This window comes from Rhea pennata, chromosome 21 (genome assembly GCF_028389875.1).
Source record: "Rhea pennata isolate bPtePen1 chromosome 21, bPtePen1.pri, whole genome shotgun sequence".
Taxonomy (NCBI): domain Eukaryota; kingdom Metazoa; phylum Chordata; class Aves; order Rheiformes; family Rheidae; genus Rhea; species Rhea pennata.
This window is the reverse complement of record NC_084683.1, coordinates 9122034-9138309: the sequence shown is the minus strand read 5'-3', so window position 1 is coordinate 9138309 and position 16276 is coordinate 9122034.

Here is a 16276-nt window from a genome sequence, read left to right as displayed (position 1 = left end):
CCAGGTGAGGCCACTGTGGAAAGGCCTGAGGGCAACAGTAGTTCCCCTGCAGGGGCCACCTCCCTTTGGGCACCCTCCACCTTGCCATGGGAAACGCAACCTCCCACCCAGAATCCATGGCTGGGAACATCACTACTCCAAGACAGCTGCTTCTTGTGCCGATCTGCTTCTGCTGCAGAGGCGGCGGCACAGCTTGTCTGCAGGGGATGCAGAACAAATGGCTCCTGTGCTCATGCAGACCCCTCCTGGTGTTTATTTGTAGTCCACTTCCACCGTGTCCTGGCCGCTCCCCCAGCACCAAGCAGGCTGGCAAGCAGGCACCGACTCCTCCATCCACCACCATGCCTGCGCTCCCTCTTGAGGAAGACCTCACGAGAGCAGGGCAGGTACGTGCCGTGGCTTGTTGTCTTCCCGCAAACTGTACAAAAGCCCCGTTGTGCACACCGCCATTGTGAGGAGATGCCTGGAGAGCTCGCCCTTTCCCATTGCACTTAACTTCCTTCAGATCTGCTTCCCGACCACAAGTGACACTTGCACGTTTCCCATGGGTTATTCCTGCCTGTACTCTCAGGGAACACACAGGAAGACTTCCCGGGGGCAGTGTGTGCTCTGGCCTCAGGGGCTGCTACAGGTGGAGCTTAAGGAAAACCTGCTGGATTTTTCCTGAGCTTTGAGTGTTGAGACCCTTGGTCATGCGAGACTGGTCACGCGTGTGTGTCATGACTTGAGGATCCTGGCCTAGCTTTGGGGCTCGTAACCTTGGAGGAGGAGAAGTGTGCCCAGAGGCTGGCTGGAGAGGGGCCACCGGAGGGAGGGAAGGGAAGAGGTGCAGAAAGCCTTGCTGGCAGCTGAGACTAATGCGGAGTGCTGCTGTGTTTCTGCTGCCCTGCAGGAAAGCGTCGAGCTGTGTGCACTGTGGCACCGAAGGCCGAGCCAGGAGTCCTTCTCCGTGGAGCGCTTTGAGGAAGCGCAGGCAGAATTGGCCGCCTTGCAGGCCTGGTTTGAAAGGCTCCTTCCACCTGCAGCCCAGGTACTGGCAGCCTGCCACACTGTTCAGAACAGCAGCCATTGTTGCCATGTGGGAGCTGAGAGCAGGAGGTGTCCTGGCCACGGGGGTGGTGTTGATGTTGGTGTGCAGTCAATGGGCAGGGCTTTCCTGCTTCTGCCTCTGAGGGAGAGGCTGCCAGAAGAAGCAAGGCACAAAAGCAGGCAGAGATTGAGGACCCCTTGCCTCAGCTTTGGCTCCCTGCTCCTTCTCACATCCCCCTGTCCCCCTTAGGCAGCAGCCTGGAGGCAGCACTCATTTCCCAGGCCCCAGTTCTTATTCCCTTATGATGAGACTGCCAGGACATCAGGAAAGCAATTCCACGATTAGCCAAAGGGCACAGGCAAGCAGAGGATTCCTCATTAGCACTCCTCCTGTTAGGAATCGCCGCCAACTTGGACTGAACTAGGAGCTGATCTCCCTTCCCTCCCTCCCACTTTGTAACTGAGGGGCCAGCCTCTGCCACCTTCCTGGACACAGCCCCTCCAAGGCTTTCAGGCCTACAGCAGATGGAGAGGCTGCTGTCTTTTGCAGGGGTGTCAGCAGCAGCTTGGGTCGGCAGCGTTGGCATCGCTTGGTGTGCGCTGCGGAAGCCCGGGAAGAAAGAGCTCCTTGGCAGCTGCTGCCCTGCAAATGGCAATGACCTCCTTGACACTGGGCATGCTGTCAGGGATGTCAGTGGCAAGGGGAGCAGCACAAAGAGGTGCTCTCTTTGCCTGCTGCTCTGCAAAGCCTCTCTCCTCCTTGGCAGAGGTCCGGCACTGCAAAGGCTTGGCTTCCCCACCCTCCAGCCCAGCCCAGCACAAGGGAGCACAAGGGCAGGTGGCAAAGGGCTGAGAAGCTTCCCTGCGTGGTGGAGGAGAGACCATCAGACAAGGTGGACATCAGCCAGTAAGTGTGCACCAGCTTTGGCTGCAGCGCCAGCCTGTCGTGCGCCCTCCCCGCCCAAAAGTATTCTAGGTCCAAATGCCAGAGGCCTGGGGGTGCCTGCAACAGCCTCTGATTTCTCTGCACATGGGAAGCACTTGTGTCCCAGTTGCCTCCTGCCAGGGGCCTTTGGGCAGTGCACAGCTCACTGCCCCAAGTCATTGCAGCTGGAAATGCCTGGGTGGGTGGGTACACAAGGGCCTGGCTGTGCGTAGGGCCCCCAGCAGGGCAGAGGCAGGAAGGACCCCAGGCAGCCACTGAGAGCTTGTGGCCCTCTTCTTGCAGGCTGCTTTCCCCTCGAGCAGCGCAGGTGCTCAAAAACTTGCAGCCCTATAAAGAACAGCGGGAAACATTCAAGCGTGCTGTTGAGAGGAACCGCCTGAAGCTAGAGGAGCAGCAGCAGTTCCCCTGGTAGGTACCTGCAAAGAGGCAGGCTGCTTTCCCCACCTGCAGTGCCCATGCTAGCCGGGACGGCAGCACCGGCGGAAAAGATGTCTTTCTCTGCCACCCCTGCCGGGACCCAAGTGACTTGTTGACTCTGGCCTTGAACTGCATGTTCCTGAAATGCCAGGGGCAGTGGATGGCCACCACAAGAGTCCACAGCACGGGGACTCTTGTGGTGGCCAACCAGGAGAAACAAGGCCCCAACATGGCACGTGTTTCTCAGCCTTCTCCCTCTTCCTTCAACTGCTCACCTTTCTGTATAGCTCTCTAGCTCTAGGAGCAGATGCTGGTACAGCACCATGGGGCAAGCTCCGAAGAGCAGCGGCTCTGAAAAGGGCAGATGAGCAGCAGGAGGGAGACCAAAGGCAGGCCCGCAGCTGCTGCTTTGCACCTGCCTGGCCCTAGAACTTGCCCAGTGCCAAGGGGCCAAAGCACCACGCCCAAGTGGAGATGTGCCGGAGGAGGAGCTCCTGCTGGTGCTGTTGCTGTTGTTCCTCTTGTAGCAGTGGAGGTGTCAGCCAAGAAGAGTGGGGGGCTTTGCAAGAGCAAAAATCCACCTGTACTTGCCAAATAAAGAGCAGTGCTGCTGTTGCCAGCCAGAGGGACAGGCCTGTGCCTGGTGATGGATTCATCTGCCTGCGTTTTGCACACCCCATGTGTGCGCCCAGAATGCTTGGGTGCAGCGGGAGGGAATCATGTCCAGAATCCCTGCCAAGGTGTGCTGCCTAAACCACAGGACATTCCTCAGCCATGTGCTAAGTCCAAGGTGCTTCCAAGGAGCTCCCCCTTTGCACAGGGCAGGGCCTTACAAGAAATCTTCTGGGGAGGCAGGGAATGCTAGAGGGAAAGGCAGTGAAGGTGCCGGCGGAAAGGACAGACTCCTGAAAGAGGCATCAAGCTTTACAGTGCCCAAAGAGAAACTCAGCAGCTGGCTCTGGGAAGGAAGCAAGAGGAAGGGGAGGAGTTACCAGGTGGCAAGTTTGCCGTGTGCAGAGAGTGTGCTGCAAAGGGGTTGGTGACAGGTTGTGCCTTTGCTCCTGAGAGCACATGGGAAGAGAGGAGAGAGTGAGAGAGGGCTGGGGGAGGCAAGGCTTTTGGGGGGCTGTGACGTGCTTGGGGATCTCAGGTGTGGCTGTGGTTCTCTCCCAAAGGATGGAAACCCTTTTTTGGTGAGGCCCTAAAGCAGTGGGATTACGCTGAGTGCTCAGAGCAAGGCATGCAGCAGTCAGGGCAGGTGGAGGGAAAGCCATGCCCCCCACCTGCAAACCGATTGGATGGATGCTCTGAAAGCCTGCAAAGAGTTAACAAGGCTCAAGGACAGGGCAGAGACACTATCCCAAAAGAGTAATGCAAAGGACAGCTGGTTCCAGCCAAATAACCTTGAGGAACCCACACCGCTTGGAAGAATGTGAGGCATTGGAAAACAGAAAGAGCAGAATAACCCAGAGTAACCTCTAAGTTCATTAAGGCTTCTTAACATATTAAATTACACTCCCCTGACTGAAGAATGAGATGCTAATGACATGATAATGATGTTCCCGCCTACCTCTCTGCTTCCTAAGCTAATTAAGAGGAATGCTAAAGCAGAAGGGCAGAGCAAATATGTGATGTGATGAAATTGTAACCAATAGGAAAATTTGTATAAAGTCTCCCCAAAAACATTTCTATATAAATAAAGAAGGCCAAAAGGAGAAGGTATGCTAGCTTTGTGGATCTACCACCTAGCACCCATCTCTGCTCAGAAATGAAATAGATATCTCAAGCTGGTGTTGTATTGGTTGCTTGCACAGCGGGCCAAAGACCCCAGTTTGGGGTCAACAAAGCAGGGAATCTTGAGGCTGCGGGGGATTATGCAGAAGAACTGGCGCAGGGCATTGCCTTGGCAGAATAGTATTGGAAACGTGTCCCTGGGGTGCAGGAGAGCACTGAGGAAACTGCTGCCGCAGGCAGGGTACGGCTGTGATGATGAGGCCGTTGCCCAGGAGGGCAGCCAGGTGGGTGCCCAGGAAGAGCGAGAAGCACAAGAGCTGCAGCTGCCATGTGTCACAGAACACCAAGAGGAGGAACTCTCTGCGGGAGCTGCTCCTGGCCATCTGCTTCCTGTGGGCACAGGACACTGTCAAAGGAGGGAAAGACATTGGCAAGTTAGGACAGACTTTTGTGAGGAAAACTTTCTGTTTCTAATAAGTCGTGTCCCCAAGCACACTTCTCCCCATCTCGGCTGCCTGGCTTGAGCTGCGGGTTGTGCTGGCTGAGGTGGCTGTGAGGAGCGGGGTCTTCTGGCTGTGGGCTCCAGAGGAGTCAGCCGTGACCTCCAGCAGTGTGTACGTGGGAAGAGGGGTGTCTAAACTTTGATCTTCACAGTTGCCGTCAGATTGAAACCAACATACAATGCTGAAGGTCTTTTCAGCACCTTCACGCGCAGTTCTTCTTGCCACCTGCCCTATGCTTGCAGCTGTGAGATGGAGGACAGTGGCACTCATGTCACCCTCCAAAGAACCGACCCCGCTGGGAGCAGAGGAATGCAGTTTCAAAGTGCAGATGAAGCAAGTCAGCACTCTTTGTCAGAGTGCCTGAGGGAGCTCTCAGCCCTCCCCTTCTAAGCAGCAGCACACTGGCCTCATTCCGGTTGCACACATGCAGCCTGCCAGCAGCATTTCCGTGGCCTCAGTCTCTAAGTCTCCAGGCAGCTTTTGCATGAGGCACTGCAATAACACCGAGAGGCAATGGGAGAGCTGTGCCTTTCTGGCGGGCAGCTCTCAGCCCCATCCTATAGCAGCTGCGCACAGATGCACTCTTTCCTCAACTCATAGCCCAGTGGATTGAGCCCAGTTGCCCTGGGACCCCGTGCATGTGTGCGCAGGATGGTCATTGGTGGCAGTCCTGCCACCTCCCTGCCACGGGATCTTGCACAAGGACACACTTTGTAAAGGTGTAGCCCATGCTGGTTCCTCTGTTCTTCTGGGTTCTTCTACCACTACGGCTACAAAGACAAACTCGACACTAAGAACAAGAGAACTGCCTGTGAGCTAAGACTACACTAACTGTAACAAACTCCACACTAGGACTGCCGTAAGCAACCTATCCTCATGCTACACTCTCATGGGAACAACCCTACAGTAAGAATAACTATGGCCTAACTGAGAATAATAGCTATAACCAGGAATACTGATGATAACTATAACTAGTAACTTCCCTAAGGATAGCCAAGCATAATGACTCTATGCTACACCTGGGAAAATAAATATAAAATAGGAACACACCAACAGCTCTGAGAATACGGTAACAACTGTAGGTTACCACACACTAAGAATATGATAACTCTGCTATGAATCCGAATAATTGGCGCGCAGGGAGGGCGGTGGCCGCACAGTCATCCCTGAGTCTCCTGGTCAGACTTTGGTGGTGGGTGGCCAGATGTGGACCAGGTGGCCCCACATGTCCCCATCTTTGGCATCCCCCAGCCAGGTGCTGGCACCAGCTAGGTCATCCTAGGACATGCCGTGCCCCAGCTGGTGGGGAGCCGAGGGCCTCCGGCTGGGCTCATGCCTCCTTCTCCTCCTCTTTGGCCCCTGTGGAAAAACAATGGGGAAGGAGGTGGGCAGCCCTTCTCAGGGGATCCCCCTCTAAGTCTCCTCCTCCTTCTCAGGAGGGGTCACCAACATGGGATCTGGGGTGGCTGTGGCAGTGTGGAGGACAGTGGCATGTCAGTCCCACGTGGTTGTGCCCACCTTCCCTCTTGGTATACAGCACCGCCCTCCTCCTTACCCACAGTCCGTCCGGCTGGCTCATGGATGGAGGCCCCACTGCCCCACTTGAGGACCTCTGGAGATCATCTAGTCCAAACCCCTGCTCAAGCAGGGTCACCTAGAGCATTTTAGACAGGATTGCATCCAGGCAGGCTTTGAATATCACCAGAGAAGTAGACCCCACAACCTCTCTGGGCAACTGCTTCCACTGCTCTGTCACTCTCACAGTGAAGAAATTCCCCCTCATGTTCAGGTGGATCTTCCTGTGGTTCAGTTTGTACCCATTGCCTCTTTTCCTGTCGCATAGGACAACTAAAAAGAGTTTGTCCCTGTCCCCTTGACACCCCCCCTTCAAGTACTTAGAGAGATTGATAAGCCCCCCCCCCCCCCCCCGCCCACTTAGCTGTCTCTTCTCCAGGCTAAACAGGCATGGCTCTCACAGCCGTTCCTCAGAAGGCACATGCTCCAGCCCTCTGATCATCCTCATAGCCCTACACTGGACTCTCTCTAGTAGCTCCCTGTCTCTCTTGTACTGGGGAGCCCAGAAATGGACACAGTACTAGAGATGAGGTCTCACCAGGGCTGGATAGAGGGGCAGGGTCATGTCCCTCGACCTACTGGCAACAGTCTTCCCAATGCACCCCAGGAGACCATTGGCCTTCTTGGCCACAAGGGCACATTGCTGGCTCATAGTCAACCTGTTGTACACCAGCAGGTGGAGAGACTGGAGATCAAACTGGATTTTCTGAAGCATGAAAAATAAACTCAATATGCAATATCCTTTGACTGGGCTGGGAAACAGAGTGAAGGCAGGAACTGTTGCATCTAAGCACAGCTGCAGGGTGTTGAGACAGAAAGAACAGTTTAGGTCTAGATGTGAGCCAGAAAGACCTGAAAAGCCAAATATATATACATATATATAATGAAAGTTAAAAGCAGGCAGCAGAGGCAGCTTAGGGAGCCTCAAATCTCTTTCTGGAGTAGACAAATGTGAGCAAATACTCCTTTGGAGCCATGGATCTGCATTAAGCCTGCACCTGACCTACAAAGCATCCAGCAGAACCTGAACTGGTTACTTTTAGCCCCAAAACATGGAGCTGGGCATTCATCACCTGAAGTAGGAGATATGCAATGGTGTCCAAGCTCTTGTCCTACAAGAAGTTAGCCTGGTTTGAGCCATGGGGACAGATTTATCCCCCTCTCCTGGATGTGCACTCCCCAAATCCAATTTCTGCAAAAAGGCTGCTTGCTCAGCACCAGCATCCCAATGTGCAATTACAGAGCTGGGAAAAGGATGCAGCTCTTCACAAACAGCACAAATCAGAGCATCCGAAGGTCTCTTGTGGTGTGCTGTGGGAAATGGGACAGTGGGATGCTGATCTTCAAGGTACAGGAGATCCCAGCACAGCAGTGCATGAGCAGGCTACATGCTGGCAACACCTCTGTGCTGTGATTCCTGGGTGTGAGCCACCCAGGGTTATTTTGAGGTGGGATTTTTAGGCACCTTGAGAGGAGAAAAATGATAAAAGAGTATGTTGCTGTCCCTTTTCATGGTTTGGCTGGTCTTATGCTTTTTTGTTGGTACTTCCCTAGTCTCCTTGATTGTCAGAGGAGCTAAAAATCTCCCCCGCACACACAACCACCACCAAAAAGCACATTTTTATACTATGGTTTCACACACATATTCATTTTCCTATCTGCTAATCTAGGGGTATGGCAGCACCAAAATAATGTAAACAATAAATTGAGGTTATTAATACCTCATATAGTAAAGCTTCATGTAATGCCATATTGCACTCATTTTCATATCTCATCATGATCTTTCTCTCTTTGTAGCCTCTCCTCGGCAAGTTAAAAGTTAGATACATGTGTAAATATGACCAGGAGGAATTTCACCCTGGAATCAGAGGAAAAGGCTATGTCTAAATACAGACATGACTGCACTGGAAAGGGGATTGCTATTGTGTCAAGAAATGGAGAGATGGTACTCAGAGGGAGCCCATCTCTATTTTTTTTTCTAGGATATCTCCCCCAAAAATTGCATTCGAATCAAACTGACAAGGAAATTACTCTTCTTCCATAATCTCTACCCATAGAAGTATGTTTTTCTGAGGAAATAGTTCATCTTTCTACTTCATTGTTCCTTCAGTGTGGTTCATGGACTGAACCTTCTCCCTTCTCAGTTAGCATCTCTCCTAGACTGCTGTCCTGGCTAGAACACCAGGTTTTGCAAAATTTGCACTGAGAGCAATGGGAGAGACTCACACCTTGTGCAGGTCTACCAATGGGGAAGAGCTTCTTCCTTTTTCTGAGTCAGTATTTCCATCAGAGACAGAGCAAGGCTCATACCTGGATAATGTCCTTTGGTTTTACATGCAGCTTTGGCTTGGTGCTGCCCTCCTCTTCCTCAGTCAGGGAGGGATCTGGGCCAGTGGAGCTGGTGATGGCTCCCTACCCCCAGCGAAAATAACGGGAAGGAAACCTTTCCCTCTCCCAGGTAAGTTTTTGTTTCATCCATACTCTCAGAACTTCCCTTCAGTGTACTAAAGACACAGCATAAGGTGATTTAAAGAAAGGCAGAAGACTCATCTTCCTACCTGCTTTTCTGATTTTAGCAGAAATCCCTATCTCAGCATAATCCCCAAAAGAGAGAAGAGTTGTCATAGGTCTCAATTTTTATGCAATCTATGCTAGTGCAAACTCAGCTCCTGATATTGGCCAGCAGCTTCCTGGACAAGGGTTTCTATGCAGATGTACATCATGCAAAATACTGCATATCTGAAGTGAGTGAATTTTGAAGGAAGACTGCCTGCCTACGTCATATCCAACTGGAACAAATACACCAAAACGCTGGAGTGCATATGCTCAACGTCAGACTGCAAGTGCTACACAGGAATGTATGTCCCCAGCCAGGGTGAATTCTACTTTTTCCCATATGGAGGATGGGAACAGAGAGTCTCCAAATTTAAGCTGCTGGTGGATGAAGATAACTTTGAGGCACTGAAGTGGGTAAATGCCTCCTTTGGTACGGTTCCTGAAAACGCTGTGGAGGGCTGCCCCAAAGTGGGGGTCTTTGTTGGCAGGAACCAGAATGGCTTAGGGAAAATCCTGAAGACACACAGAGTTTTCTTCATTGTCATTGACGGTGAGGAGGTGTGGTAAAAGTGGTACCAGGTCCTGACCATGAAAAAAGGCCCTGAGGACATAACCATCCACTATATCATGAGCAGAGCAGCAGAGAGTCAGGAAGATATAACCCTAATGACAGATACTGTGAGGAATGATGAATGCCAAAGGGTGAAGAAAGCCATTACCCTTGAAGGGGTAGCTGAAATGGAGCATGACTGGAAAACTGACTAGATATTTTAGCCGATGTGTGGGGCATTCTACATGCCAGTGTCCTGGTGTTTAATGGGATGATAGGTTTCCACCTGCATCAGTGTCACTTGGATTGAGGGAATCAGCACCAGTAGGTACTTCATCCACACCAGCATGGCAGAAGTGGAAGTGCTGCCCTAGATGGCATTCACCATAGCCTTGGAGGGACATTGCATGATCACCTATGTCCCTTTCACTGCCCAGCTGACTCATGACTTTGGTGATGGTGAGCTGCACCACATGGCTGTGATGGGGCTCAGTGAGAGTTGGGAGGTCATGGATGTGATGGCTGACATGAAGAAGTCCTGGCCCATTCCCAACACCCCACCATGCCAGACATAGAGTGCATGGATGCCAGGGAAGGTGGGTGCCCACTGTCAGCGCATGCAGAAAAAATAAAAGCATCTCTTGCAACATTGCACATGGTATTGACCACATTCTTAGCAGCCCAAGAGCCAGGGTCTTGCAAGATGAGGGGTTCAGTGCATACCAAACATCTGTCTCCAAAATGGCATGGTATCCTCCTCTGAGCGGCTTCTCTGCACCCACAACTGGATGAACAAAATTTCCAGAAATGATGCCTGTGGTGTATTTTCTCTTCTCCTCCTTATAGATTATAAAATATGTTTGCAAATCAAAGAAAATAAAATCAGCTCCTTCATCCATACTGCTAGACTGAAAACCTCCTAATAATTTGTATTCCAAATCCATTGGCTTTCAAGCAATTTCTGTTTAACAGTGACAGCCAGATCATTATTCATCATAATAAGGAATCTGTCATGAGGACCTTGCCTGTAATGTGCCATATGCATCTGTGTCACATTGTGGTCTTTTGTGGTCAGATGTAAACACAGGAACGATACAGTGAAAAAGCCTCAAGTGAAGAGACATGCCTTAAATCACAGTGAAGGTGTCTTCTGTGAGTGAGGACACTTACAAATGACTGAGTGGATTGTAAAGACCAAGTCTTAAATGACATTCTTCCAAGGTCCTTGAGTAGAGAGCCTCACTGTGATTTCAGGTCTTGCAGGACTCTGAGAAATTTAGCACAATCCACTGAGAAAAGCTCCCTCTGACGAATACGAATGCACGACACTGGATGTGTTGGCCACCTCTCCCTGCCCATTGCACTCTCCTACACTCTAAGTCTAATATTTTTGGCCTGTTCCTCTGAGAATAGCACCTATCTGCAGATGAAGAGGAATCCCAAGGTCATGCCTGATGCATTGTGTTTTTGCTGTCTTTGCACTATCCCTGCTGTTGTCTGCGCTAGTTTGGCGAGTTGCCATAAACGAGCATGGCAGGTGCTTCTTGGAAAGTCTCACAGAGTTGCCTGCAGCACCCTGGCCTTTGTGCTTTGATGATGGGTTTTTCATTTCATGTCTATGCTCTTCTGGCAATGGACTTTGCAGTACATGGTCTGTCTTGGAGCAGTGCTGGTGAGCTTTTCTGCGTGAGCACATCTGTTTCTCCTGGGCGGACAAAGTGCCTCTCTTGTACTCTGCTGTGTTTTGTTCATGTTTGTATTCCCCTTGTATTTCTTAGTGTTTCATGCTGTGTTCTTCTAAGCAAGATTCCTCTTCACTATGCCTCTCTTCCAGCCCCAGAGGTCTGGACTGACTGAGAGCATCATAGCCTGGGTGTTTTTGCCATGCTCAAGAGTGCAGGGCAATCCAAGAGCACACTACCCTGCTTTGTGCTCCCTAATTCTTTAAAGCCCTGCAGAGGATAAGAGGCTTTTGATTTCCTTATTTCCCCACCAGTGTTGACACAAGGCTGCACTGCCCTGCATATCCTGCATAGGATGGGGCAGCTTCGGCCAGGAGGATGCCAGCTTGTGCAGGGCACTGCTGGATGGGACAGGGATTTTCCTCAAAGTTTAGTGTTAGCTGGGGAGCCCGTAGTGAGCTTTCTGGGGCTTTTACAACTAAAGCATGAAGACGTACTGTGTGGGAGCCAGAAAACCATATGGGAAATCCAAGTGCCAGATTCACTGGGAAGTGTCTTTGGGCTTGCACAGACATGCTGCTGGCCTTTGTGAATGCCTACCTGAGGTTGAAAGGCTTTAGCTCCAGGAAGACCCTGTTTGATGTGGGAGGCTAGTCTCATTTCCCCTCCCTGCACACTAGCACCTGCCAGTACTTTCCACTCACGATTGTGACGTGCCTCCAGACTCAGGCTCTCACTTGAAATAGCAACACTGTGGTCTGGAGAAGGAGAAGACAGCATGGTCTGCCAAGGGGAGCGGGCATGAGAGTGGGAGAATGCTGTGCCCCTTGCCTGGCATGCATCTTCCCAGGCCAGAGGGAGCAATACCCCTGAGCCTGCCAGGAGGGAAGTATGGTGCTGGAAGAGGAGCACCCACCATGAGCCCAGCACTGGACGTCCTGCTCCTCAGTAAGTCCTTGTCCCGGCTCTTCAAGACTGCAGAAGGGAGCCGGGACTCTGCTCACCATTTTTCAGGGGTGGGGCTCTAGATTAGCCCTAAACTCCCTCTTGTGACTTGCAGCACTGTGTGCCAGCAGCCAGGAGCTCTGCACATTGCCAGGTTAGTGCCCTTCTGTCCTTCTGCCCTGAGTCTCCCTGGACCCCCTGGGAATGTCCACCCCTTCTCTTACCCTGAATGCCTGGGTGTTTTGCAGCTCTGGGATGAAGTATGCAAAGCTCGCAGCACTGAGTTCCTCCCTGCCCCCCTGTATGCAGCCATCCTCTATGGCCATGATACAGCTGCAGCATCTTGGCAGAGGGTCTTCCTATTGAGTAGCTATGAGGTCTTGTGCCTACACACTTCTGTATCTCCTCTTGTGCAGCAAAAGGAGCAGTGGGAGAAAGCCCCTATACAGAGGGAGAGCTGTTCCCTGGTGTTTCTGTTGCACTGCAGGAACCTCAGGGAGGTGGCACAGGTCCCCCACAACCTGCATGCTCTAGCTTCCAGGAAAGATGGCCCATCCCTCTCCCTGCTCCCTCTCCCAAGTGCTCTGTCTATCCCCAAAATGTTCCAGCTGCCTAGCTGGGGGACTCTGTGTTGGTCCAGTGTGTTATTGATTCCAAGGTGCCCATGGTCCATGTTGTCTTCTGTTGGGATGAGCAGGTGCTGACATCCCAGCTGGGTTTTGAGGACTAGGTCAATTATGTTAGCTGAGTGTCTGGGGGCAGCTCTGTGAATTACTCCTGCAAGTTCCAGGGCATCCTCTGCTCTTGTGCAGCCCCCATCACGCCTACTACACTGCTTCTGCCCCCATGCATTCTCTTGGCCCAGCCTTGCTCCTCGATACTCCAGATGCCCAGGAAGGAGACTCTGTCTTGCTCCAGTGCACCATCTTCTCCAGCAATGCCATCATTCGCATTGTCTTCTGCCAGGATGAGGCTGCTGTTTCTGCTGGTTGTGCCTCAGAGAAGAGCATCTACACTTTTCATGAAGTTGCCTCTGTGAACACATTTAAGGATTACTCCTGCAGGTATGACACCAGAGATGTCAAGGGATAGGTGAACCAATCCCAGCTCAGCTCTGCCCTGTGTCTACCTGTCTAGGGTAAGTGTGCAAAGAGATGCTTGCAATATCATGTTCCGTGCTGCCTCCCTGCCTATTGCGCAGTTGCCTCCTTAACCAACAGGCCCCTTTTCCACACCAGGCTGGTTTTGTATGAGTGTTACAAGCGCCAGCACTACTCATATCTTGACCACAGCAGAGTTTTCTTCCAATTCCCCCCCCCCCTTTTTTGTTTTCTCTCCAGGTGAAATCCTTCAAACCCTTGGTCTCTCCTAACTCTTCCATCAATGCCTTTTTCTGTCTTTCTTCTGCCCAGAGAGCAGGTTGTATTCTACTCTCAGGATGGAATAATCTCTGTTATCAGTGTCAGATTCCCCTTTTCTATCAAATAACAACAAAGAACTATTGATCTATATCTAGATTGAGTCATTAAGGGAGGGTGTCAAGAGGATGGGGCCAGACTCTTCTCAGTGGTACCCAGTGACAGGGCAAGAGGCAATGGGCACAAACTGAAACACAAGAAGTTCCGCCTGAATATAAGGAAAATCTTCTTTACTGTGAGAGTGATAGAGCACTGGACCAGATTTGCCCAGAGAAGTTGTGGAGTCTCCTTCTCTGGAGATATTCAAAACTCACCTGGACACGCTCCTGTGCAATGTGCTCCAGGTGACACTTCTTGAACAAGGGGATTGGCCTACATGATCTCCAGAGGTCCTGTCTAACCTCAACCATTCTGTGATTCTGTGATCATCCATGAGTTTCTCATCTGGAAGAGGATGAGAGGAGGAGAACACAAACTATAAAGCCAAGTAACTGAAGCATCGCAATGAATTAATACCAGTTTTATGAGTCACAATGTCACATAAAAGTGAGATACCAATGAGGTGAAAAATTTTGAAACAGAAAATTTCCTTTGGTTGGTTGTGTAATCATCAGTGTTCAGCATGTTTTCTTGTTCTGATGTTTCTTTAAGCTCTTTCACTCTGATTTTCCATGGTGGTGGGAGATGGGATGGAGATATTTGGGAGCGAATACCTAAAACTTCTTATTTCTCAGGTATGGCTTCCCTAGAGCTTGCGTAGTCTCCCAGAGCCTGGCAAAAATATTTCTCTGCTGTCTCCTCAGGGCCCCACAGGACCGGCATCTCCCCCAGGCCAGCTATCCCGCTCTGGATCTGCTCCACTCTGCTCCGGTCCTCCTGTTCCTTGCTTAAGCTCCTGTCGTGACATTCCTGATGGAGAACAGCATCTGATGGCTTCCTACTCTCACTGTGGATGGCAATGTCTCCAGAAAGATAAAGCTTGTGTCATAGCTTCCTGCAGGTGGTGCAGCTGCACAAGGCTGTGAAGGCATCGGTACAGTGTTGGTTAGTGTTGGGGGAGGGGAGGGTGAAAATTTCCATGGCAGGGGCCTGCTGGGCTGTGAAGAAACTCTCTCCACTCCAGGACCACCTCTTTTCACATCCCCTTCTGCTCTGGAATGAAAGGATCTGGGTGGGATATTTCAGGGCTAATAGGTTAGCTTTCTTTCTGTATAGGTGGAATAGTTTATAACATACAGCTCTGCAGGGGTTTTTAGCAGTGGTCATGTGACAAAAGTGCATCTGACTCATCTACAGTCCTGGAGATCCATGGAAATCTGAAACACACTGCGAAGTGTGAGGAGAAGAAGGATCAAAGAGATTAATCCACTGAGGACATCTCCCCAGCAAGACAGAATGACAACAGAGGGTCTTGGGGAGGGAAAGTCGGTGGCAGTGGAAAGCAACCTCCCGGGGATTTCTCCACACCACCCTGGGTACAAGCCAGGGAATATGGGCTGTCCAAAGCATTCCCTGGGCTCTTTCTATTGGATGCGTCAGACAGCGATCACAGCCCAGGTGCAAATTTCACTTACAGAGCATTGCTTCTGGGCAGGGTGATCACCTTACCTTCTGAGGAGAGCCTTTCCAGGAGGCTGAAAGCATCAGCTGTGTACTGTGGAAACAACTCTTGCTGTGTGCAGAGCCCCTGGAAAGGGCATGGAAAAGACAGGTATTTCTGGGAGACCAAGCAGAGTCTGTACAGTTTGCTGCAATAAGCCACTACACACCACTGGAGTGAAAAAAAAACTGCCTGGCTGGCCACAGCACACATTACTCTGTCATCCCTAGCCCTTTGGTAATTTCTGTTTCTAATATTGTGTTGTAGCATTTTGTGTTCAAACAAACAACAGCTTTAAGCGAACAAAGTTGCTCAAATGTATCTAAAGAACCCCCATTGAGAAGGTGGATGTGGTTTTGCTCCCCTACAGTAATATATTTGCTGCTGGAAAGGGCAGGATGAGATAGCAGTGTGCAAGGAGCCACATGGAGGAATGTGAAACCTTATTCCCCCTGTTCTCAGATATCACCCCGCATCCCTCTGTGCCCATTACTGCATCTCTGGTCCTCTCCAAAATCGTACTTCCAGCCACAGTCTTCAGTACCTTCCGGAGATGCCAAGCTGGATCAGGGACCTGGGACCTCCAGCACCTGAAATACCCCAATTTCTCACAGCAGGTAAAGGATGAAGGCAGCATCATGATCTCCAAAAGTAAATCAGGGCTGAGATGTCTGCCAGTGCCAGTACCCTGGGAATCCACTGTGTATCCTCTTGGATAACAGCTTTCTTGCGTGATAAGATGTGATTTTGCAGGACAAGGTGGGTTTTGCAAGGAAAAGGCAGGCTTTGCACAGCAAGGTCTGTAAGCTTTTGTACATTGCTAAGTGCTGAGCTGTAGCTTTGTGCTGCCTAATGAGCATCCCTGTCGTTATCCTTCTCTAAGCATGCAAGCTTTCCATGTTCTCATTCTGTATCCTCCTCAGCTTACTCAGCTGCAGTTCAGGAGCTTGTCTGAACCTGTTTACTCAGTTGTTGCAGGTGCCTGAGACATGTGTCTTGCTCTCATGAGGTTGCCCAAAATAGAGGCCCTGTGGCTGGAAGATGTGCTCAGAAAATGGGTGGGAGTAGAAGGGTGATGAATATCTGACATGAGGAGGGACACAGTGGTGCAGAGAAGATCTGGAGACAGTAAGCATCAAGACAAGCCCTGAGCATCCCCTGAATATGGATTACATCCTCTCCTCTGTGACAGTGTGTCTCTTCCTACTGATGCATATTAGGTCCATAAGGCCTGAGGCAAATGCTGCCAGGTGCAGCTCTGGACCCATTCCAGGGAAACCTTCAACAATCCTGAATGTGACCCTGGCCTCCTCTGGGTCAT